General features: G+C 46.0%; 1 long non-coding RNA gene across 1 annotated transcript in view; it reads right to left on the bottom strand.

Moving 5' to 3' along the window:
* Positions 1-25,549, bottom strand: part of LOC120389147 — a 50,102-nt gene extending 24,553 nt beyond the window's left edge. Inside the window, exons 1-2 of the long non-coding RNA XR_005590795.1 lie at positions 25,426-25,549; positions 24,942-25,040 (exon numbers count right to left, since the gene is read on the bottom strand). This is a non-coding gene — a long non-coding RNA (uncharacterized LOC120389147). The remainder of the gene's footprint in view (positions 1-24,941; positions 25,041-25,425) is intronic.
* Positions 25,550-25,568: the final 19 nt, after the last annotated feature.

Genomic DNA, 25,568 nt, shown 5'->3' with positions numbered 1-25,568 from the left:
TCTGCCACTGTTTAAAGGGGGCCACAGCAGGATACAGAATCTGGCCCTCCATTATCAATCCCTTAGATTTCAAAATTTCAATATCAGAAGGTTGTATTGAAGTCTGGAATTTGCCACAGTGGGTGTCCTTTAAAAACTTGCCAAGTTTGTTTTAGAAAAATAGATAACATTCCTTTGGTGTTTGTGGTATTCCTTGTGTTGTGCTTCCTGCTGCAGTGGAGCTCTGCTTATTTATATCAGATGAGGATCTGTCCTAAATCCATTTAGAAACAGAATAAAATGAATGTAGTTTAATACCAAAATAAATAACACAGAGGCTAGTGTATAGCTTGTATTATGCAGTTTCATATTTAATTCCGTTTTCGATTTAAATGAAGCTGCCTCAGAATGTATAGCCAGTTGCATCAGAGTGCTGCAGAATCTAGTGGCCTTTTAGGCCAGGGTATGTCTACGGTGCAAAGTAAGCCCAGGGTTTGAACACAGGCTTAAGCCTAATTCCCTTTCTGTCTGCATTCAAACAGCGCTAACCCAGGGAAGTTAAGTGGAAGTTAAGAGCAGGGCCGGATTTCCCATTAGGTTCAGTAGGCGAATGCCTAGAGCGCCAGCATTCTAGGGGCACCTAAAATTTCAAATTTTTCTGCTCCCAGGGGGCAGAGCCAACTGAGGGGGAGATGGCCCCACGCAGCTTTGCTGGAGTGCTCCTCGCTTAGCCTGGTGGACAGAGTCACCTCCCAGCGGGGCTGGTGAGTGTGGCCAGGGGGGCAGAGCTTGGGAGAGTGAGTCTCTGAAGCAGGGGGGCACTGGTCAGTGGGGGGGTTTGTGAGGGGCGCTGAGCAGTGTGGCGAGGTCTGGGTGTGTTGGGGCGCTGGGCAGTGGGGAGTTTGTGAGGGGTGCTGGGCAGTGGGGTGGTCTGTGTATGTTGGGGCACTGGGCAGTGGGGGGTTTGTGAGGGGCGCTGGGCAGTGGGGGGATGTCTGTCAGTGTTGGGGCACTGGGAAGTGGGGGGTTTGTGAGGGGTGCTGGGCAGTGGGGCGCGGTCGGGCCGTGTTGGGGCACTGGGCAGTGGGGGGTTTGTGAGGGTGCTGGCCCGTGTGGGGAGGTCTGTTTGTGTTGGGGCGCTGGGCAGTGGGGGGTTTGTGAGGGGCTCTGGGCAGTGGGGGGAGATCTGTGTGTTTTGGGGCACTGGGCAGTGGGGAGGTCTGTGTGTGTTGGGGCGCTGGGCAGTGGGGGGTGGTCTGTTTTTGTTGTGGCGCTGGGCTGTGGGGGGTTTGTGTGGGGCTCTGGGCAGTGGGGGAGGTCTGTGTGTGTTGAGGCGCTGGGCAGTGGGGAGATCTGTGTGTGTTGGGGCGCTGGGCAGTGGGGTGTTTGTGAGGGGAGCTGGGCAGTGGGGAGAGGTCGGTGTGTGTTGAGGCGCTGGGCAGTGGGGGGAGATCTGTGTATGTTGGGGCGCTGGGCAGTGGGGTGGTCTGTGTATGTTGGGGCGCTGGGCAGTGGGGGGTTGTGATTGGCTCTTGGCACTGGGGGGCGGTCTGTGTGTGTTGAGGCGCTGGGCAGTGGGGGGAGATCTATGTGTGTTGGGGCGCTGGGCAGTGGGGGGTGGTCTGTGTATGTTGAGGCGCTGGGCAGTGGGGGGAGGTCTGTCAGTGTTGGGGCGCTGGGCAGTGGGGGGTTTGTGAGGGGCTCTGGGCAGTGGGGGGAGATCTGTGTGTGTTGGGGCGCTGGGCAGTGGGGGGTTTGTGAGGGGCGCTGGAAAGTTGTGGTGGGGCTGTGTGGGGGATGGGCAGCAGGGCACCATTAAAAGTGGCAGGTATCCCTGCCGCCTGCGGCGGTTAGGAGCTCCAAGCCATTGTGGGCAGTGGGGTGACCCTGCAGTGACCCTGGCAATGGGAGGGGCTACAAGCTCCTGTGCCAAGGGGCACCCCAGGTATAAATCCAGCCCTGGTTAAGAACTTTGATACCTTTTGAGGATCTGGGTCAATATGATTGGTATTGTGCCGGGGTGGATTTGGACACTTGCAGAGATGCTGCATCTGGAGTACACCCAGACACTGCAATTCAAAATGTGGATACTTTCTGGGAGAAGTGGAGATGTTCTACAAGAAGAAAACCAGACAGATTTATTCATTTATGAAGTGCACGACCCCAGTGCACTTCAGAAACTCTGTACGTAGTGCATTGTTTTTCCTATCTACTCAGGCCTAGCTCCTGCAGGAGAAACTCATGCAGAAACTCACAGAATACCACTGACTTTGCTGGACCCCAAGTGGGAGTGAGGGTGTGTATGTGCAGATACTATTGCAGGATTGAGATCTTAGAATGTAAATTCTTTGATGGCAGGATCCTAGTGTCTTCCTTGTTCTGTACAGGGCTATGCACATTGTCAACACTCAGTAAATAATAATAATGGTACAAGAATCCTCTCCTCTACCCCAAAAATTCATGCACCTCTAAGCTGGTACGGCAGCAGCCAAGAGGTCAGCATGCTGAATAAGAAGAAAGGGAAATTGTAACCTTCTTCAAGGCAATCCTTAAAATACCATGATATTTTTAATGTTCTGGCAAGATCTTGGTTTTCCTACCGTAAATTGTATAGAACTCAAAGGATAGTGGTCAGAGTTCATCCTGCTGAGATGCAGTCTTAATGTTCCAGAAAGACTACCTATTGCAGACCTGACCTTTCGTCATGAATGCCATCCCCTCTGCCTTCTCTTCCCCCTTCCCCCATCACACATTCAATGATATCTATCTGCACATGTGACATCAAGAGATGATGAACATAAGACCATGAAAAACAAATCAGCATGGCATGTATTACGGTGTTGTAATGCAAATGATTAGCAAACCAATGCAAGTTTATAAAAGGCATTAGAAGCTGTTTATTAGGGTGACAGGTCATCATGCCACATCAAAGTGACTGGACAAAAGTAAGAAATGCCATCATCAAGTTTCCTGGGCTTTTATCCACATTTCCCTTTATATAACATAAGCTTCTCTATCCAGTAAACACAGTTACCCCAAAGGGATATAGACAGTGGTCTCAGATACCACACCCAGGCTACAAGGATCTTCAAGAAATACCTGATGCTATACTCAATGGTGAGGGACAGAAGCAGCTGCAAAATCTTGGAGGCAAAATTGGTAAAACTCAGCCTTGTCAAATGGGTCCTTTTAAATTTCTTTCTAAGCTATTATCCTGGAAACACCTTACCACACCCAAAACTAATAATTAACTATTCAGCACTGCCTTTGGGTCTGAGCTGTAGAAGACTTGATCCTGGCTTTGATTACTACTGCCTTTGAGTCCTAATTTCCTCCATTGCCTTGGGGTTTTTTTAGAGCTCTGGCAATTGGTAACAGGAAAGCATTTGGCCTGGTTGTATGGAAATAGAAGTCAGCGCGAGAAGTGAAGAAGGACAGAAAATTAACCACTAGAGTGTGAGCTTCAGGGAGAGATGGGAGAGGGATGTAACAACTGCAGATAGTTATAGATATAATTGAAAGTAGGCGTGGAAAGAAGATTGGGCGAAATTCTCTGAAGTTGTACGTTGGTGGAGCACTAACGGAGCTCAGGGAGAGATGGGATGTTGGTTTGATCCAGTATGGCAATACCTATGTTTCCATGGGTTCAAATATCTATTCATGTACCTAGGAATATGATAAGCACCAGACAGATGTTGAAATAATGTAGAAATAAATAGCTGATGGGCAGTTGTGTGCTGGCTTCCTCATTGTCCACACAGTTTTAAAAAGTTGCCTTTGGGCATTCAAGGCCTGATCCAAAGCTCACTGAAATCAATTGACACAATGCCAATTACTTCAGTGTGCCTTGGACTAGTCTACATACACCTGCCCCAGGTGGGACAGAGATGCTAGGGAAAAAAATAATTCCCATTCTGCAAGAATTCTTTCAGGATTCCATGGGGTGTGTCTGGCATGCAGCATGCAGACTGCGGAAGAGAATACACTCTTTGGATCTTATCCTTGACTGAATTCTTCCACTCAGGCCTGATGAACAAGGAAACCTCATTTGGTTTGAATGGTTCTATGGTGATAGCTTTGGTGCATTGCTTGAGTAGTTCTGTTATATAGAAGTGTTACACTGTTTCTGCCCAAAGTGGTCTCAGCTTGTTGACTGTAAAACCGAGGCATCCATTAAGCTGAAACAAAGCGACTTCTACTGTTCTCCTCTAAAAGAATTCTCAGGTCTTCAGAAATATAAAATCAGGAGCAGGGACCTCTGTTGTAAATGCTCTTTTTACACCAGGCATCAGTTCATAGTCGTGCAAATCTGTCTTCATATTGATTGCAAGGTTGGGATCTAACTCTGGATCATCCTAAATGATGCTGACTTTGCAAGCAACCAGTGCTTTGAAATCATCTCAGTTTTTTTGTTAGCCTATAGCACTAGCATTTCCTTTTACATAGCAAATGAGTGAAATGGCTGATCTAGAGTCAGAGTAGGGAAGGAATAGAACGTATTATGTGAAACAAAAGTTCCCATATAGAGAACTGCTGAAAGACGAACTGCTGAAAGACAGAAAGGTGCCTGTTATATCTCAGACTGTCACATCACAGAGATAAACAGATAGTAAACGTGCATAGTTTGGGCATCCGTTATGAAAGTCCTTTGTGTCAGTTGGGCAAGTCTGCTCCATGCAGAGAGCATCTGAATTGGAGAATACACAACTGGCCCCTCCCGGAGGCTTCCTTTGGAGTGTTCTAGGCTGCTGACAGTGGACCATGGTCTGCTGCAGCCTACATCCAATCAGAGCAGCAGCAAGGGGTGAGTAGCATTTTATGGCTCCATGATGCTCTTCCTGGCTCCCTGTCAGTCCCAGCCTCGCCATAAGTTTCAACATCCTTGGGGGACGTTCTAACTCCTGTTAGCTACAAGCGGGCAGCCAGAGCAGAGTGTGCTGTGGCCACACCCACTACCCTTCGACAATACACACACCCATACTAGTTCTACATTCACTGGCTATTCCCCTACCAGAGGACTCGCTAATTGGGAGATGTGGGCAGTTTCTGCTCCCTTTGCACTGCCTGATCAGCACAAAGGCAGGGAAGTGGGGTGGTGAATTTACCCCTGTCATTCATATAGATGTGATAGACCTGAAATTTGAAGCATTGACTGCAGGCACTGGAGTTTGAAGATAGAAAAAATACCAGTATAGATAGTGGATTAACCAGTAAGCCCATGTCTACACTACAGCCAATACATAAGAACATCCATATTGGGTCAGATCAAAGGTCCATCTAGCCCAGTATCCTGTCCTCTGACAGTGGCCAATGCCAGGTGCTTCAGAGGAAATGTTGCCCATTCCCAGCTTCTGGCAAACAGAGACTAAGGACAATATTCCTGCCCATCCCGGCTAATAGCTATTGATGGACCTATCCTCCATTAATGTATCTAGTTCTTTTTTTGAACCTGTTATAGTCTTGGACTTCACAACATCCTCTGGCAAAGAGATCCACAGGTTGACTGTGTGTTGTGTGAAGATACAGGTGAGCAACCGTTTTCGTGTTCTCTCCGCAGGTACTAGTGCAGAGAGTGGAGTGGATGATACACCTGAGGGAACAGAGCAGAAGGAGATTCCACTGATTGGAAGGCATGAGATGCGCCGTCCTAGGGATGGGGGTTCCACGACCACCACTCCCAAGAGGAGGAGGAGGAGGGTGGTGGTGGTCGAGGACTCTCTCCTCAGGGGGACTGAGTCATCTATCTGCTGCCCTGACCAGGAAAACCGAGAGGTGTGCTGCTTGCCAGGGGCTAGGATTCACAATGTGACAGAGAGACTGCCGAGACTCATCAAGCCCTCGGATCGCTACCCCTTCCTGCTTCTCCACGTGGGCACCAATGATACTGCCAAGAATGACCTTGAGCGTATCACTGCAGACTACGTGGCTCTGGGAAGAAGGATAAAGGAGTTTGAGGTGCAAGTGGTGTTCTCGTCTATCCTCCCTGTGGCAGGAAAAGGCCAGGGTAGAGACCATCGAATCGTGGAAATCAACGAATGGCTATGCAGATGGTGTCAGAGAGAAGGGTTTGGATTCTTTGACAATGGGATGGTCTTCCAAGAAGAAGGATTGCTAGGCAGAGACGGGCTCCACCTCACGAAGAGAGGGAAGAGCATCTTTGCAAGCAGGCTGGCTAACCTAGTGAGGAGGGCTTTAAACTAGGTTCACCGGGGGAAGGAGACCAAAGCCCCGAGGTAAGTGGGGAAGTGGGATACCGGGAGGAAGCACAAGCAGGAGACTGCAAGAGGGAAGGACTCCTGTCTCAGACCAAGAAAGCGGGAGAATCAGCGAGTTATCTTAAGTGCCTATACACAAATGCAAGAAGCCTGGGGAACAAGCAGGGAGAACTAGAAGTCCTGGCACAGTCAGGGAATTATGATGTAATTGGAATAACAGAGACTTGGTGGGATAACTCACATGATTGGAGTACTGTCATGGATGGATATAAACTGTTCAGGAAGGACAGGCAGGGCAGAAAAGGTGGGGGAGTTGCATTGTATGTAAGAGAGCAGTATGACTGCTCAGAGCTCCGGTATGAAACTGCAGAAAAACCTGAGAGTCTCTGGATTAAATTTAGAAGTATGAACAACAAGGGTGATGTCGTGGTGGGTGTCTGCTACAGACCACCAGACCAGGGGGATGAGGTGGACGAGGCTTTCTTCCAGCAACTAACAGAAGTTGCTAGATCACAGGCCCTGGTTCTCATGGGTGACTTTAATCACCCTGATATCTGCTGGGAGAGCAATACAGCGGTGCACAGACAATCCAGGAAGTTTCTGGAAAGTGTAGGGGACAATTTCCTGGTGCAAGTGCTGGAGGAACCAACTAGGGGAAAAGCTCTTCTTGACCTGCTGCTCACAAACAGGGAAGAAATAGTAGAGGAAGCAATAGTGGATGGGAACCTGGGAGGCAGTGACCATGAGATGGTCGAGTTCAGGATCCTGACACAAGGAAAGCAGTAGAACAGAGACCCTGGACTTCAGAAAAGCAGACTTTGACTCCCTCAGGGAACTGATGGGCAAGGTCCCCTGGGAGAATAACATGACGGGGAAAGGAGTCGAGGAAAGCTGGCTGTATTTTAAAGAAACCTTATTGAGGTTGCAGGAACAAACCATCCCGATGTGTAGGAAGAAAAGTAAATATGGCAGGCGACCAGCTTGGCTTAACAGTGAAATCCTTGCTCGTCTTAAACACAAAAAAACAGCTTACAAGAAGTGGAAGATTGGACAAATAACCAGGGAGGAGTATAAAAGTATTGCTCAGGCATGCAGGTGTGAAATTAGGAAGGCCAAATCACAATTGGAGTTGCAGCTAGCTGGAGATGTTAGGAGTAACAAGAAGGGTTTCTTTAGGTATGTTAACAACAGGAGGAAAGTCAAGGAAAGTGTGGGCCCCTTGCTGAATGAGGGAGGGAACCTAGTGACGGAGGATGTGGAGAAAGCTAGTGTACTCAATGCTTTTTTTGCCTCTGTCTTCACAGACAAGGTCAGCTCCCAGACAGCTGCACTCTGCAGCACGGTATGGGGAGGAGGTGACCAGCTCTCTGTGGAGAAAGAAGTAGTTCGGGACTATTTAGGAAAGCTGGACTAGCACAAGTCCATGGGGCCGAATGCGCTGCATCCGAGGGTGCTAAAGGAGTTGGCCGATGAGATTGCAGAGCTATTGGCCATTATCTTTGAAAAATCATGGCGATCGGAGGAGGTCCCGGACGACTGGAAAAAAGCTAATGTAGTGCCCATCTTTAAAAAAGGGAAGAAGGAAGATCCAGGGAACTACAGGCCAGTCAGTCTCACCTCAGTCCCTGGAAAAATCATGGAACAGGTCCTCAAGGAATCAATCCTGAACCACTTAAAGGAGGGGAAAGTGATCAGGAACAGTCAGCATGGATTCACCAAGGGCAAGTCATGCCTGACTAACCTAATTGCCTTCTATGATGAGATAACTGGCTCTGTGGATGAGGGGAAAGCAGTGGATGTGCTATTTCTGGACTTTAGCAAAGCTTTTGATACAGTCTCCCACAGTATTCTTGCCAGCAAGTTAAAGAAGTATGGGCTGGATGAATGGACGGTAAGCTGGATAGAAAACTGGCTAGATGATCGGGCTCAATGGGTAGTGATCAATGGTTCCATGTCTAGTTGGCAGCCGGTATCAAGTGGAGTGCCCCAAGGGTCGGTGCTGGGGCCGGTTTTATTCAATATCTTCATTAATGATCTGGAGGATGGTGTGGACTGCACCCTTAGCAAGTTTGCAGATGACACTAAACTGGGAGGTAAACTGGGAGGAGTGGTTGATACGCTGGAGGGTAGGGATAGGATACAGAGGGACCTAGACAAATTAGAGGATTGGGCCAAAAGAAACATGATGAGGTTCAACAAGAACAAGTGCAGAGTCCTGCACTTAGGACAGAAGAATCCCATGGACTGCTACAGACTAGGGACCGAATGGCTGGGCAGCAGTTCTGCAGAAAAGGACCTAGGGGTTACGGTGGACGAAAAGCTGAATATGAGTCAACAGTGTGCCCTTGTTGCCAAGAAGGCTAATGGCATTTTGGGTTGTATAAGTAGGGGCATTTCCAGCAGATCGAGGGATGTGATCATTCCCCTCTACTCAGCACTGGTGAGGCCTCATTTGGAGTACTGTGTCCAGTTTTGGGCCCCACACTACAAGAAGGATGTGGATAAATTGGAGAGAGTCCAGAGGAGGGCAACAAAAATGATTAGGGGGCTGGAGCACATGACTTATGAGGTGAGGCTGAGGGAACTGGGATTGTTTAGTCTGCAGAAGAGAAGAATGAGGGGGGATTTGATAGCTGCTTTCAACTACCTGAAAGGGGGTTCCAAAGAGGATGGATCTAGACTGTTCTCAGTGGTAGAAGATGACAGAACAAGGAGTAATGGTCTCAAGTTGCAGAGGGGGAGGTTTAGGTTGGACTTTAGGAAAAACTTTTTCACTAGTAGGGTGGTGAAGAACTGGAATGGGTTACCTAGGGAGGTAGTGGAATCTCCTTCCTTAGAGGTTTTTAAGGTCAGGCTTGACAAAGCCCTGGCTGGGATGATTTAGTTGGGTTTGGTCCTGCTTTGAGCAGGGGGTTGGACTAGATGACCTCCTGAGGTCCCGTCCAACCCTGAGATTCTATGATTCTAAGAAATACTTCTTTTTATTTGTTTTAAACCTGCCTATTAATTTCATTTGGTGACCCCTAGTTCTTGTGTTATGAGAAGGAGTAAACAGCACTTCCTTATTTACTTTCTCCACACAAGTCATGATTTTATAGATCTCTGTCGTCTCTTTTCAAAGCTGAAAAGTCCCAGCCTTTTTAATTTCTCCTCATATGGAAGCTGTTCCATCCCCCTAATCATTTTTGTTGCCCTTCTCTGTACCTTTTCCAATTCCAATATATCTTTTTTGAGATGGAGTGACCATAACTGCACACAGTATTCAAGACGTGGGAGTATCCTGGATTTATATAGAGGCAATATGCTCCAGCACTGCAGCTGTACCCCTGTAGCACCATTGTGTAGATGCTTCCTACCTTGACAGAAGGTGGTTTTCTATTGATATAGTTAATCCACCTCTCTGAGTGGCGGTAATGAGGTCAACAGAATAATTCTTCTGTTGACCTAGGTGCGTCAACACCAGGGGTTAGGTTGACCTAACTGCGGCAATGAAATTTTTCCCAGCCCTCAGCAATGTATCTAAGTTGATCTAATTTTTAAGTATAGACCAGGTCTGAGTTTCAGTGGTTGAGCTTGTGAGACCCTACTCTCAACTTGATGTCATTTGTCTGTTTGAATGGAATGTGATAACGTGTGAATGCTGCATCTGATCAATTCTAAACTTCCAGGGAATGTTCTAAGCATCAGAGAGCAAAACTCTATTATTTTGGCAAAATCAGAAAACCAGAAAGGGCGGGGTGGAGTGGTTAGCAGCCCCTGGTTAGCAGACACATCAGCTTCAGTCAGGCTTGAATTGTCCATAAGAACCAGTTAATGGCAGCCATTAACACCTTTCTGCAAAACAACAACCCCCATCTCAGCACCCCTTATGTCCCAATTGAGTTTAAAACATTGACATCATAGGTGCCAACTCTGTGGATGCTCCCACGGAGGAAAAAATGGTGGGTGCTGAGCACCCACTGGAAGCCTCCCATCAGCTCTCCCTCCCCCCAGTGCCTCCCGTCTGCCGGCGGGCCCTGCAGCTCAGCACCTCCACCTCCCTCCCTGCGCCTCCCGCCCGCCACAATCAGCTGTTTTGCGGTGTTCAGGAGGCTCTGGGGGGCAGGGGAAGGAGGACGCAATGCACTCTAGGGAAGAGGCAGAACTGGGCAAGAAGAGGTGGGGCATGGGTGGAACTTTGGGGGAAGGGATGGAGTGGGGGCGGGGCCTGGTGCAGAGCTGGGGGTCAAGCACCCCCTGGCACTTTGGAAAGTTGGTACCTGTGATTGACACACTAAACAAAATAAAGAAAAAGAAATAAGAATGCTGTGGAACATGCAACAAGGGAGGCCCTGGAGGGGAAGGAGGGAAATGAAGGGGGAGAGCATACTGAGCTCCTGCCATATGGCATGCAGGAAAATGGGCGACACAGAGAGCCCCCGGCATGAGAGAGAGGGTAGGGGGCTGAAGGGAGTCTCTGAAATACAGGGAGTTGGGTGGGTGACAGAGATGGGGGAGGAAATGGAGAAACTCAGGAGATCCTAGTGTGTGCAATGAGCCCGGCCTATGGGAGCAACAAATTGTGCAACCCTCTAGTACTTTAAACCACAACTGAGTGATTATCCTGAAATCTACAGCTGAACTGTTGGGTTGTCATCTCTGTAAAAGATACAAACATTTTAGTAAGAGCCCATTTTGCATATTTCACAGGTTCAAAACTGGGAGGTTAACCAATTTCTCACAAATGCCATCAGAACTGACCTGGATTGAAAATATAGGCCTTTGCCTCCAGCAAATATTTTTACCTTTACACAGTTATTTATTTATATTAGACAATTTACAGCATATGTCTAGTGTGGAGAGAAAGCAGTAGGAGTCAGGACTCCTGGGTTCTCTTCCTGGCTCTGCCATTGATTAATTGTGTGACCTAGGACAAATCACTTTTAACTTTTCTGTGCCTCAGTTTACCCATCTATAAAATAAGTCTAATAATAGGTCGAATGCTACTTCATTACATCACACGCTGTTTTAAGACTCCATTCAGTTAGTGCTGGATCCTGCATTCATTAAAGTCAATGGCAAAGCTCCAGTGACTCTCGGGCCTTAATGTTTCAAAATGACTTTGTGATCCTACAATGAAAGATGCTATATCTAAGTACCGATTATTATTTGTTAACTAAAAAATCCTCCCTAGTTTTAGAATATTTTTTCTATTACCCTATTGATAATGTATAGTTAATTATTATTATTACCCACAAGCAGGCCAGGCACGTCCCAGAAAACATAGAAGCCCCAAGTAGCTGACAGTCTAAGTAATGGATCTGATAGAAAAGCGAGGATATAACCGCCATCAGGAAAGAGGGACACAAGATTATGTGGCATTCAGGCACTGGTACAGTGTATGGCTGAGAAGTGTTTTTTAAATATAAAGTGTCTCATTGGGCCAAATTCTCCTTCGTCATGCTACCTGGGTATCCATTTACATTAGTGATAAGTGAGTGCAAATCGTCACCACTTCCAGTGAACAGTATTTTAAACCCTCAGAGTTGTCTACAACAATAACACAGGGAGCAGGACCACAGCGAATCTGGCCCATAGTACACAGGCAGTGTGGCAGGTCTGGGTTTCTAGGAGCGATTTTAACAGGGCGAAGCCGGAAGCTTCTTGAATAGTCAATGTTAAAGTCTGTTTCTAAACTAAAATGAATCAGTAACAGACATGGACATAACTCTGCTCTGTGTGTGTGTGTGTGTGTAATGAGTTGTGTAGTCTACTTTCCTCTGTATGTGTGTTTGAGAGAGAAAGACCCAGACTGCTTTGGATCTTCAGCACTTTGAATGACTTTCTTCTGCTCTTGCCAGCATGGGAAGGCAGCCTCCCACTGATCACCATGCTGCTCTCCCCCTCCCTTACTTACAGAGGGATGCTGCTACTGTTCGGCTGTGTCCATCTAACCAATGCGAATATTTAAAGCTGTTAAATTGATGGACTGAGTAAATAGGATTAGCTCTGTGTGCCCGAGGGGGGAGCTCCACTGGTTACACAGATTGATAGGAAGACAACAGGGAAGGCTGACGAGGAGAAGATTGTTTTCAAGCCTACAAGAATACGCTATATGGGAGGTACATAGATAGCTTCCAATCTGCTGGTGATTGGATTAGACATGCTCTTAAATGTGAAGTGCCTATACAAGTCTGAGGTTTAGCTGGTGCCAGTCTGCTGAGAACCTGCCGAGGTGCTAGTGTAAGGATTCTTGCCACCCCAGCAGGCTTTGGAGACCTCTCGCTGTCACAGGACAGAAAGCCCCCGCTGCTGGGCCCTGTCTAGCCCACCATTCTAGGCATCAGATCTTTAACCCGTTCTCAGTGAAAGCTGAGATCCTTTGCTTCCATCTGTTCACATGACATGGCTTTACAATTGGCCATGTAACATCCCAAAGGGAAGCGTGAAGCGATCTCTCACCAAGTGGTAGTAGGAAATCTCTCTCTCTCTCTTTTTTTTTTTTCCAGATGAAGAATTTGAATGTCTTTCATGGTCTGTTTGAAATATAAAGCAGGTTTTTGACACATTTTTTTTTCATCTATGCTTGTCAGGGCATTGATTATTGTCACTAACAGAAATGTGAGCCAAACTCTTTTTCTTTTTTTTCCAGAGCTTGGAAATTTAGATTAATATATCCAAGAACTTCGCCTGCCATTTTTTAAATTTTGATTTTAGAAGCAAAATAATAATTTAAAAATGGGTACACTTATGCCTTATCTGTTCTGAGGAATGGTAGGGAGTGGTATTGGCAAAGATGATAGAGTTCTTACACTGGTTTATATAAAAGATATCTACATATTTTAAGCAGAAAAAAGGGAAACAAAAATAAATATTTTTACTTTTGTGTGTAAGAAAAATTAAATTATCCAGCTGTGAAACTGGAGTAGTGATGCAACTGTCTAATACTTATTTTGACAGTGATTAGGACAGTGGAATGTTGACTTTCAAGTGTTAGTACATAGCTTTTCCTCTCTTTTTAAAGCCAAATACTTGGTCCTCCATTCCATAGTGGTACCAGTTATGTTTCTTTTGCAGAGCCTAGCCAGGTGAATAAATCTGGCCCATGAGGATTAAGCTGTGAAGATAGGGGATGAAGACACAGAACTAATTGTGCAATATGCCAAATAATTATGTTCTACTTTTTCCTCTGTTGCTCTCAAATGACTTTAGGAAGGAGGGGAGTAGTATTAGTCCCATTTTCTATGGGGACAGTGAGGCACAGAGCAAAAAAGTGACTTACCCCAGGGCACAGTGACTCAATTATGGGGCCAGAACAGAACCCAGATCTCTTAACTCCAAATTCTACTGCCCTGATCACTATCCCACATTAAATGCATACTGTACTTAACATGATTACAGGTGGTTCATAAGTATGTGCCTGTAAAGGTGGCAAAAACAGGTGGCCTAACCAAATCTGACTCCCATTATTTATCCCTGTGGAGAAGGGCTGGGGTTTCCTACCATCACTTAGAAATGGACCGAGCACTGTAACTAAACTTTCTGGGAGCAATGGACTTTTTAAAAAAAAAAAGAAAAAGAAAGAATTACATTTCTTCAAGCATTTTAAAGCTGGCTAAATGACCAAGGCTGCTGTATCATTTACAGCATACACTGTACAGTGCTAAACCAGGTTCAATTCACACCATTGGCCAGATTACAGTGGGCCCTGCACAAGTGAGCTAGATGGAGAAGAGAGAGATAACACACCACTCCTTATCCCCAGTGTAGCCATGCAGCACACAACCCTAAGGCGTCTGGCTGCATTCTGGAGTGGTTTGAAAGGAGAGGAAGCTGGACAATGCTGCCAGCAGCAGTAGAGGGCTTGGAGGGACTATCCCTTGGTGAGTTGAGGATGGACCAGTGCTCATCCCTTCCATAGCTTGCTGGGCTGTAGCAGGAAGGGAGCACTGCAGTAAGTGTAGGGTAGATCTTTTCAAAGACTCCCAAGACCTACAAGAACTAGTGGGGGAGGGTTCTCTCTTAGGCCACTGGAGTGAAAGGAAAGACTGGGAACTGTTCCACTGATTTCAATGGAGATTGGCTCCATCCCTTAGTCCAGATAAAGGCACAGATTGTCCCAAATCCTTGTGCTGGTGTATGAGATTAGAGAAGATAGTAGTGTGTAGGGAGCAACAATGAATCAGACCCACAGATCTCATTCTGACCTTATTTAGACCAGCTTTATGCCAGCATAACCTCATGGATGTTAGTGGGGTTACTCCTGAGTTATTGTGGCATAACTAAGAGAAGAATCTGACTCTTTACTGTTTAATTTCCCCCAAATTTGGCTTTCTCAAAATGTAATACTTCTGTTCCGCTGCTTTCTATAATCCCAGTCCTTATGTTGAATTCAAGTAGCTAATGGTCACTAATACCAAGCTTCCTTATTATTCTCACATTCTCAGGAGGAACAAAGTGGCTTCTCCATTTGCTGGAATCACTGCTGCCTAGATCATGAAGTGTCTGCTCCATACTTAGGAATTCATTAGATGACATGTTGGGTTGGGTTGGTTACCCCATAGATATGCGAGCATTTTAAGTGCCCCTAAGTGAATTCCCTGTTGTGACGTTGCACCCCATAATGCTTTATAGAAATATGCTTGAGTGTAAATATGATGTAACCGGAATATGCTTCATGCAAAAGGTCTCTTGTAAGGTATCATTACAAAGCTTATAATCTACTGAGTGTGGTCATCCTATTTGTATAAATGTACCACTCTTGTAGCTGAAACTAGAAATATGAAATATAACTCTGAGGTCCTATTGTAATTATGCAAAGTGTGGGCCATTAATGGTGGCTTGGAATCTTGATGGCTTCCATTAACCAGGCCAATTGGTTGTAAATGGCTCTGTTTACTTGTAACCCTTCCTGTACACCTGTGTGCTGGCAATTGGGTAATGAAGTCTTACAGTGACATGTCACCTGAACTAAAATCCATCTTTAACCTGGTGCTTTTCCATTTAGAAGGAGGGGTGGGAACCCAGAGAGGGACAAAGGATTCCCGCCTTGTGCAAAAGACACATAAGGGGGTGGAACAGAACAAAGGGGGCTGCAGTCATGAGAAATCCCCTAGCTACCACCCGAGCTGGAACAAGGACTGTACCAGGGGGAAGGATTGGGCCCAGACTAGAAGGAGGCTAGTCTGTCAAAAATGCTTATTGGAACATCTCTGAGGGTGAGATTTACTTGCATTGTTTCCTACTGTATTAGGCTTAGACTTGTGTGTTTTATTTTATTTGATAATTTACTTCGTTCTGTCTATTACTTGGAACCACTTAAATCCTGCTGTTTGTATTTAATAAAATCACCTTTTACTTATGAATTAACCCAGACTATGTATTAATACCTGGTGGGGGGAACAGCTGTGCATATCTCTCTATCAGTGTTATAGAGGGCGAACAATTTATGAGTTTACCCTATATAAGCTTTATAATTTTATATAAATTACATATAAACCAGATTTATTTGGGGTTTGGACCCCACTGGGAGCTGGGCATCTGAGTGCTGGAGACGGGAGCACTTCTTAAGCTGTTTTCAGTTAAGCCTGCAGTTTGTGGGGGACATGGTTCAGACTTGGATCTGTGTTTTTAGCAGGCAAGCATGTCTGGCTCAAACAAGGCAAGGTACTGAAGTCCCAAGCTGCCAGGGAAAGTGGGCTCAGAGGTAGTCCCAGCACATCAGGTGGCAGTCCCCAAGGGGGTTTCTATGACCCGACCCATCACACCTGTAATCTGAGAACCTTGAAACTTGATGCAGGTATTTATCATTCCCCTTGTGTAGATTCCTGCTGGTCTCTATCAGATGCCCACTGTAGCTCCTCAATTGCTTTTCTTTCCTTGTATTTGTAACCAAAGAATTACCCCCACTACTCTCTCCATTGTATTTTGCTGGCCTTCATAACTTTGACGTATGAAACCACTCCTCCAGTATGTCTTCCCTTTTCTGTCACTCCTGTATAGATTGTGCCCATCTACACCGACATGCTAATTATGAGAACCAACCTACCAAGTTTCATTTACTGTCAGATAAGTCATAATTTCCATCATTAAGGCCCACCACTTGCTTTTTCCCCATATAAAGACAACAATGTTCTTCTCATTCTTCCGATGAGGAATAACTTCATTTTCTGTCTCATTTTGCATTCTCTAAATTAAACAAAAATCCCACTCCCCCACTTTCTACCTAGTTTAAGCTTCACTGATTGGCAATATGTTGAACCCAAAAGACTGGTACTCCAGCGACCATCTAACCTGGAGACCATCTAGTCACTTCTCATCACCAAAGATTTTTCAATGCTCCACTAATCTAAAATCAACCTTTTGACACCATCAGCCCATCGACCTACTTGTCTCCATTATCAGTCATCCCATGTCTTCGCTTGCACGGTGCACCAGAAGGACTTCTGAGATTACCGGAGCTGACTTAGGATCTATGACTCAAGCTTTAATCCTTTTCTGACATTACTGAAGTCATTCTTGATTTTTTTTATCCAAGCTCTCAGTACTTGTGCAGTAGGATTTCACATGCCTGATGTAAGTATCCATCAGACCAGGGGTCGGCAACCTTTCAGAAGTGCTGTGCCGAATCTTCATTTATTCACTCTAATTTAAGGTTTTGCGTGCCAGTAATACATTTTAACATTTTTAGAAGGTCTCTTTCTATAAGTCTATAATATATAACTAAACTATTGTTGTATATAAAGTAAATAAGGCTTTTAAAATGTCTAAGAAGCTTCCTTTAAAATTAAATTAAAATGCAGAGCCCCCCGGATCTGTGGCCAGGACCCAGGCAGTGTGAGTGCCACTGAAAATCAGCTCACGTGCCGCCTTCGGCACCTGTGCCATAGGCTGCCTACCCATGCATCAGACAAAGTAGAAAGAAATTAGAGATGGAAAAAGCCTCTTAGGTCACTTATAGGAGCCCCATCCTTGGGGAACAGAATGGAATGTCACTTTTTAAAATGCTTTATCAAGTTTAATTTGAATGGGCCCAAAGGATGGTATTTCTGGCTCTTCCTGTGGGTATCGGCTCCAGTCTAAAAGACCTCACTGTTAGGAAATTATATTCAACTTAACTTTTCCTTTGCTCAGTTTCATTGTATTATTCCTAGTTATACCCTTTAGTATTGTTTACACTTGTTAAATATGTGTACATAGCTACCATCAACCTTTCAGTCATTATTCAGCCAAGCGTTACATAACTGGGGCCTGATCCAAAGCCCACTGAAGTCAATGAAAAACTCCCATTGACATCAGAGGGCTTTGGATCTGGCCCTTAGTTTGATTAGTCTTTCCTCACAAGTCAAAGGCTGTTACCACATTTGTCATGATGTAACTTTCGTTCCCAAGGGTACTTGTGCCAGCAAAAGCCTGAGATTCTGGAGCCTGTCCCAGTAGAGATGAGATTCTTCTTCCTGAATCCGCCTGAGTGCCTGCAGTTGTCCTTCTTGTCCTGGGACCCTCCATTTTATCATTGGCCAAGGGAGGTCCAGCTTCACAGTCTCCTTCTCCCTAAAGCTTTCAGGTTTCAGAGTAGCAGCTGTGGCCTGGTCTACACTAAGGGCGGGAGTCGAACTAGGGTACGCAAGTTCAGCTACGCGAATAGCGTAGCTGAACTCGAAGTACCCTAGTTCGACTGACTTACCCGTCCAGACGCGGCGGGGTCGAACTCCACGGCTCCAAGGTCGACTCCGCCACCGCCGTTCGCGGTGGTGGAGTTCCGGAGTCGACCGCAGCGCTTCCGGAGTTCGAACTATCGCGTCTAGATCAGACGCGATAGTTCGAACTCCGAGAAGTCGAACTCACCGCGTTGACCCGCGCGGTGAGTATGGACCTGCCCTGTGTTAGTCTGTATCTGCAAAAAGAACAGGGGTACTTGTGGCACCTTAGAGACTAACAAATTTATTTATGCTTATGCTCAAATAAATTTGTTAGTCTCTAAGGTGCCACAGGTACTCCTGTTCTTTCTAAAGCTTTCAGTGATTCCTCACATGTAAGAGTACTTAAAAGGCCCCACATACAATTTCTGGAACTGAATGCACAAAAGGGTCAATAGAACTGTTACCTAACTCTCCCTGTGGATATGGCAGCCTATGGATCAGCCTGAACTAGCCCAGAACCCATGCATGCAATCTGTGCCTAATCACATGGTCTAGCAGAGTACTCTGTGTTCCCAATAGCTTTTTTTCTCTGATCAGAGAGCCACCCTTTGGAGCCCATAGCTATGGGGCCTCCCTGATTTTTTGAGATGGTATAAATGTTGAGACTAACTTAAAAAGAAACCCTGTAATTTTCCAGCTATTTCTGTTGCTGGGTTAGCCCTGGAAACAAACTGATCACTACGGGCCGAAAACCCATCATATTGACTCTTCCTGAAAATCCCTATTTACCCTATGGCCAACCTGGGTGGGTTTTTTGAGGGCTCCTGGAAAACCCATGTGTCCTTCTGTTATTGTGGGAATCCCAGACTGGTTTACAGCTCCAGGTAGAGAGATTATAATAATAATTTGTATTACAAATGAGATCGGCAGCCTCATTGTGCTAGTCACCATAGAGACACTCCTTGCCCTGAGGAACTTGTCTAAATGGACAAGGCAAGTGGAGGGTGGGAGGAGAAACAGAGGCACAAAAAGGTTGAGGTGACTTGCCCAAGGCCACACAGCAGGTCACAGGCAGAGCCAAGTATAGAACCCAGGGATGAAATCCTGGTCCCTCTGAAGTCAAAGGCAAAATTACCATTGACTTCAATGGGACCATGATTTCCCCCAGGCTGCCTCAGTCCATGCCCAATGCTTTCTCCTTTGGATCATAATGTGGAGGCCACCAATGGCACTAAGGTCTCTTCAAATAGGGTGACCATACGTCTCGTTTTGGCTGGGACAGTCCCTTTTTTAAGCCCTGTCCCGGCCTTCCTGACTTTTTTTTTGCAAAAGTGGGCGTTTGTCCCATTTGTTTTTGTCAACTTGAGCAGTTGGCAAAGGAATGTGCAGGGGCGCGAGTGGAGATGCCAGCCCCACATCGGGGGGGAGGGGCAGGGCTGAGGGGGAGGCAGCGTTCCAGCATGTGGGGGGCTGGCAGGTTCCAGTGACCAGGCAACAGCCTCACACCGGGTTGGGGGGTGGGGGGCGCTCAGGCGAGCAGCTGTGGGTGTCCCGTTTTTCCCTTTGGGAAATATGCTATCTTCAAACCACCTCCAAGCTGCTAAATGGCTACTTGCATTCAAATGAAAAGTTACGGAGAGATGGCTCCAATAGCTCAGAAATAGGAGAGAAAAGGGGAACAAGGAAATGGAAGACGACAATAAGCAAGGGAATACACAACTTAGATTACAAGCTGTCTGGGGCAGGGATTGTCTTTGTTCTGTGTGTGTACAGCACCTAGCATATTGCGGTCCAGGTCCTTGATTTGGGCTCCTAAGGCCCTACCGCAATATAAATAACAACATTTTAGGTAATTTACTTTAAGCTTCCTTATTTTATTACAGTTCCCTAACAGATGACCAGTACTGCTACCTTCTTAGGAAAGGGATAGAGTGGCTATTTTGTTCCCTGGTGTTATCCATTTTCATTTATTAACTGGATAAGCTGGATTCTATTGTTACATAATCAGAGAAAAGACATAGAAAAGCGCTGAAATCTCTCCAGAATCTGCACAAGTCTCTCTGGTGGAGGGCAGCCCAGTGGCCCACAGATCCACAGCTTGTTTGAAGAATTGTCCCTTTGAAAATCTTTTTGTAATGGTGGTGGTTCAGCTACCACATCATATTGCACAAAGGTTTTATGAATATTCACTAAAATATTTTTAATGAATTATTTTTGGCCTTAACTACTTCTGTTTGTTTTCTGTGCATGTTACAGAGTTCAAGTTTTACCTGCACAAATATTTGCAGAAAGCATATTTCAAAGAAACTTATGCAAGTATCTGTGGTCATGGAATTGCACATGCAATGCTAATTCATGCTGGGTGTGAGATTTTTCAAAGCACTTAGCATTTGCCTGAATCTGGTCCCACTGCAATTAAAGGGAGTTTTAGCTCTGGTAACAATGGGAGCAGTGTAAGGCCAATGCTGAGCACTTTGGAAATCCCACCCTACAAGTTTTCGAGCACTCATCCATTCAGAGAACAGAAACAATTTCATGTGACTTATCCGGCCAGTCACAGCTAACCAATACAGCTTAAATAGCAAATAAAGTATTCCCAAAAAAACTGTTCATGGTCAACCCAAAGACTTAAAAAACTTTGCAAAAATGTGCCAATATTAAATAACAAAATTAATTTATAGGAAATGTGATCTGCTCATAGATATTTCACAGTCAAGGAAAGGCTAAATTAATTGAATAAATTACTGCATATTATTAACTAAGCTATAGTTTGTCAGTTCTTTATGTACACCAGCAAAATCAACTGGGCTCCACTTCTCTTGGGCCTGATTCAGCAAAACACTTAAGCACATGCTTAACCTTAAGCACAGAAGTATTCCCATTGACTTGAATAATAATTGTTAGATTTTGTGTTTCTATAGCATCTTCCATTCAAAGAACTCAAAGTGCTGCACCAGTATTATATCCAATAATTTTGCCGCACATCACCTACGTGAGGGGCATTATTATTACCATTTCACAGATGGGAAAACTGAGGCACATAAAGGTTAACTCATAGACTCGTAGGACTGGAAGGGACCTTGAGAGATCTTCTAGTCCAGTCCCCTGCACTCAAGGCAGGACTAGGTATTATCTAGACCATCCCTGACAGGTGTTTGTCTAACCTGCTCTTAAAAACCTCCAGTGACAGAGATTCCACAAGCATCACAGATGAGAGTTGAGTGACAACGGAAAACTCCAAGCAGCCATTTAATAAACACTGCATTCGCTCCCACAACCATTTTAACTCACTTTCCACAAACACTGGTGCATATGAAATTTTATTCTCCAGACTATTCAAGTCTGTAAAGGAAAAGCAGCAGGATGCTCCCAAAGAGATTAGGGTTGCTAGGTGTCCAGTTTTCGACTGGAACGCCTGGTTGAAAAGGGACCCTGGTGGCTCTGGTCAGCACTGTTAACCAGGCCATTAAAAGTCCGGTTGGTGGCACAGCAGGGCTGGCAGGCTGCCTGCCTGCCATGGCTCTGTGCAGCTCTTGGAAGCAGCGACATGTCTCCACTCCAGCTCCTACATGTTGGGGCAGCCAGGGTGCTCCACACGCTGCCCCTGCTCCAAGTGCTGGCTCTGCATCATGCATTGGGGCGGAATAGCTTAGTGGTTTGAGCATTAGCCTGTTAAACCCAGAGCTATGAGTTCAAGCATTGAGCGGGCGATTTGAGGATTGATCCTGTTTTGAGCAGGGGGTTGGACTAGATGATCTCCTGAGGTCCCTTCCAACCCTAATAATCTATGATTGGCCAGGAACCACAGCCAATGGGAGTTGGGGGGGCGGTGTCTGTGGTTGGGGCAGTGCGCAGAGCCACCTGGCCATGCCTACATGTAGGAGCCAGAGAGGGGACATGCCGCTGCTTCTGGGAGCTGCTTGAGGTAAGCACCTCCTGGAGCCTACACTCCTGATCCCCCTCCCACCCTCAATCTCAGCCCAGAGCACCTTCCTGCACCTCAAGCCCCAGCCTGGATCCCCCTCCTGCACCCTGATCTCCTTATTGCCAACCCCACCCTGGAGCCTGCACCCCCAACTGGAGCCCTCACCCCCTCCTGCGCTGCAAACCAACCCTCTGAGCCAGCCCAGTGAAAATGAGTGAGTGAGGGTGGGGAGAGCGAGCAACAGGGGGATGGAGTGAGCAGGGGTGGGGCCTTGGAGGATGGGTGGGGCAGGGATCAGGGCAAGGGTGTTTGATTTTGTGTGAGTAGAAAGTTGACAACCCTAAAAGAGATGCATGTGAACGCTTGTACAAATGTGTATTCATATGAGTCTATGTGCTGGAAGTGATCAGGCATCCATCTTGGGTTTCAGACAACCAGTGAGAAAGGACACACAATGTCATGTAAGCTAAGGTGACCAGTCACACAAAGAGAATAGTAAAATAAGAAGAGGAAGTACCTGAAGCAATAGCTGTGGTAAATAGCTGAGATCCACAGTCCGAAATTAGTTGGCTTAAACCAGCCTTCAAATCACTTCAAACAATGAATAAATGTATAAAAACTGAAATCTGTTCACAGATGTTTTCCCAAGGCCTTGTCAAAGTTGTAGAAAGTTGTACCACTTTAACCATAATGGAATATTCCATACCAGTTTGAAACTCCTTCATGTAAGGAGGGGAGAGGCTAAAGGGGGGTTGGGGTGGGGAAGGTTGCAGTGGGGGAGAAGGATGCAGAGTCCTGAATCACTGTGGGCCACACAAATTTTCCCACAGGCTACCTGAATCCCAAGGGCTGCCAGTTGGCCAGCAGCAGACTAAGGGCTTGACCCCCTGCCCTCCAACATTTAGCCAATCCAATTGCTTTGCAACTCATAAAATGAGCCACGGTGCCTCACGTGCATTCACATACGGGAGGGGAGAACTGACCCTAAGTACTGCCTCAAGGAAATGTGCAAGCTGCTAATTTCAGAAGACACCTTTAGTTTTGACCTTCCATTGTATAAAGGCCATGATGTTGCAAGGCCCTGGTGTACTCTGGCTGTGCAACTGTCTATTCGGGAGTGGACCCGTACCCACAAAACAACTCCCAGCACCACATTTGGGTTATTTACAGAATACAGGGGTCTCTCGCACTCCGTTTATTTTTAATGGATTTCTCTTTGTACAAATTCCAAACAAAATACCATGCAATATATAATTCTAAACATGAAGGAAGCTCGAGCTTTTAAAGTGCATTTACAAAGTGTATACACAATTTTACTCCTGATTAGTGGATGAGGGGAATGCTGTAGATACAGGAGAGCTAGAACTTTCTAAAGTATTAGATATAATGCCTCATTATTATTTATTTGTATTACTGTAGCACATGAACTTGTACTTGAAATCTTAATAAGTCATTCTGGCTTGGTGATTAGCACTGTCCTGTGCACTGGCAACTTGCTACACAAAGAATAATTGATCAATTACCAAGTCCTGAGTTGTGGACTGGTGTCTAATGGGAATAGCCTAGGGAATGATGTTAAAATGTTTTTTTTATAACAACATTTATAATGCAGAAGGGGGACTAAACAGCATGTGACGAGCCAGACTGATCTCCTTACCCATGTTAGAGAATGAAATAATCACAGAGATAGTCTTTCTTTGAAACTCTTTGTGGGTAAGAAGATCAGAATTTGGCATTCCACTAAAATTAGAAGTGTTGTGAACAGCAGTATGGAGAGAGAAATAGCACAAAGGGACCTAGAGAGACTGGAAATACAGTTAGGAAATAAGGAGCTAGCACATCTGGGAGAAAAGATTCAGAAACATAACTATTCAGCAGGAGGGAGAAATGCAGAAAGCAGTCATGCTGAGAGAGACTTCAGCGTGAGGGGGCAAATCAGATATGAGTTTGTAATGTGACACTGCAGAGGAAAAGAATTAATACAGTTGGGTGCTGTATACAAACAATGAGTCATAAATAGAGCCCTGTAAATCTGCGGGTTTCTGCTTTATATCCGTGGACCATTTCTGTGGATACCAGCGAGGATGCGGATACAAATTTTGTATCCACGCAGGGCTCTGACGGTAAGAGCGGGTTGGTAGCTGTGAGGAACCGCGGAGCAGATCCTCCACCTGCCCTGGGCGGATGGCCTGCGGGGGCAGGGACAGGGCCTGGGAGCTGCTTGGGCCCGACGGCAACGCCTGGTCGGGGAGCTCTATGCTGGCAGCTGTGGGGTGCGTAGGTTCCTCCACCTGCCCTGGGCAGAGGACTGGGACACTGGGACAGGGGTGCTCGGGCCCCACTTCCAGGGCAGGTGGAGGGTCCACTGTGGCTCCCCACAGCTGCCAGTGCGTCTCTCCCACACCGTGCTCTGGAGGGGGATGTGCCTCGGAGTCTCAGTCCAGCCCCTGATGTAGAGCACTGCAAATCCGTGGATAATTTTTGCAGATCGCGGATCGGATGCGGAGAGGGTGACCAGACAGCAAGTGTGAAAAATTGGGATGGGAGTGGGAGGTAATAGGAGCCTATGTAAGAAAAAGACCCCAAATTCGGGACTGTCCCTATAAAATCGGGACATCTGGTCACCCTAGATGTGGATACACATTTGTATATCCGCACAGGGCTCTGGTCATAAACTCAGGAACTGCTCTAGGTTGCACAACAAATCTGTGGCAGAGCCAGGGACAGAAACCAATGGACTGCAATGGGACTTAAATTCCACATGTCCTTGAGGCTTTGTTGAATAGGAGGGATTTAAGCAAGTGCTTAAAATTAAGCATGGGCTTAAATGCTTTGCTGAACCAGGCTCACATTTTCTAGCTGATGTCCCGGTGGATTTTAGCATGAAGCATTTTATCTGCCTCATCTAGAACTGCAGCTCCCAGGAGATGAGCCTGGTATTTGGCATTGGTCTCCTTTGGCCTGGATACCTGCTTAAAGTATGTGATGAACCACTTCACAGTGCTATTAACACTAATGAAAGATATACTGTAGTCAGCCTTCCTGTAACCTTCTTGCATCCCTGACAGTCATCCACCTGGATTGTTTATGCACCCTCACCCCCCTCTGGCCAGCCATTGCTGCCTCCTACATCTGAACTTTCACATTCCAAATTGTTTGCAGGCATCTGAATAATGCATGGCATTTCTGGTTATTTCTCACCAGTCACACTTGCTAGAGTCTTGTTGCTGTTTAATGGCCTTCGCTGTTGGAAGAAATCCTTCTATCTCCTAATGGCACACTTCTCCAGAGGCTTCCTTGCTGTTGAGAAGAAACATTATGTAAAGGTTAAAATATAGGCGGGGTGGGGAAGAAGGGAGGGAGAGTGGGAGGAGGAGGTTTAAAGGTGATTTGGTTTCTATTCCTGGCTTTGCCCCAGACTTGTGAAGCCTAAAGCGAGTCATTTACCCTTTCTGTGCTTTTGTTTCTCCATCTGTGAAGGGGGATCATAATACCCAGGTGCCTCGCAAGGTGTCAGGGGTTATGTGATTTAGTGCTGGTGAAAGGCTTTGAGCTCTTTGAACAGAAAGTGCCACAGGAACACAAAATGCCTTCCGAGTAGATGGGCCATATCCTCCTGACAGCTACATCAGTGTAAACCCAAAGTAACTCAATTGACCTCAGTGGACTAATTTTAGATTTTTACCTGTGTAATTAAGAGCAGAATTTGGCCTGATATATCCAGTGTATTTTCTCTCCTTTTCCTCTTGTGATGATAGGCAGTTGCACCTAAAACAGTCTTGGTGATCACAAAGGGGCTCTGTGATGCTTTGTGGCTGAGAGCATACA

The sequence above is a fragment of the Mauremys reevesii genome, linkage group 1 (genome assembly GCF_016161935.1).
Source record: "Mauremys reevesii isolate NIE-2019 linkage group 1, ASM1616193v1, whole genome shotgun sequence".
NCBI classification, from domain to species: Eukaryota; Metazoa; Chordata; order Testudines; family Geoemydidae; genus Mauremys; species Mauremys reevesii.
The sequence above is the reverse complement of the archived record's forward strand: the minus strand, read 5'-3'. Positions and strand labels throughout refer to the sequence as shown.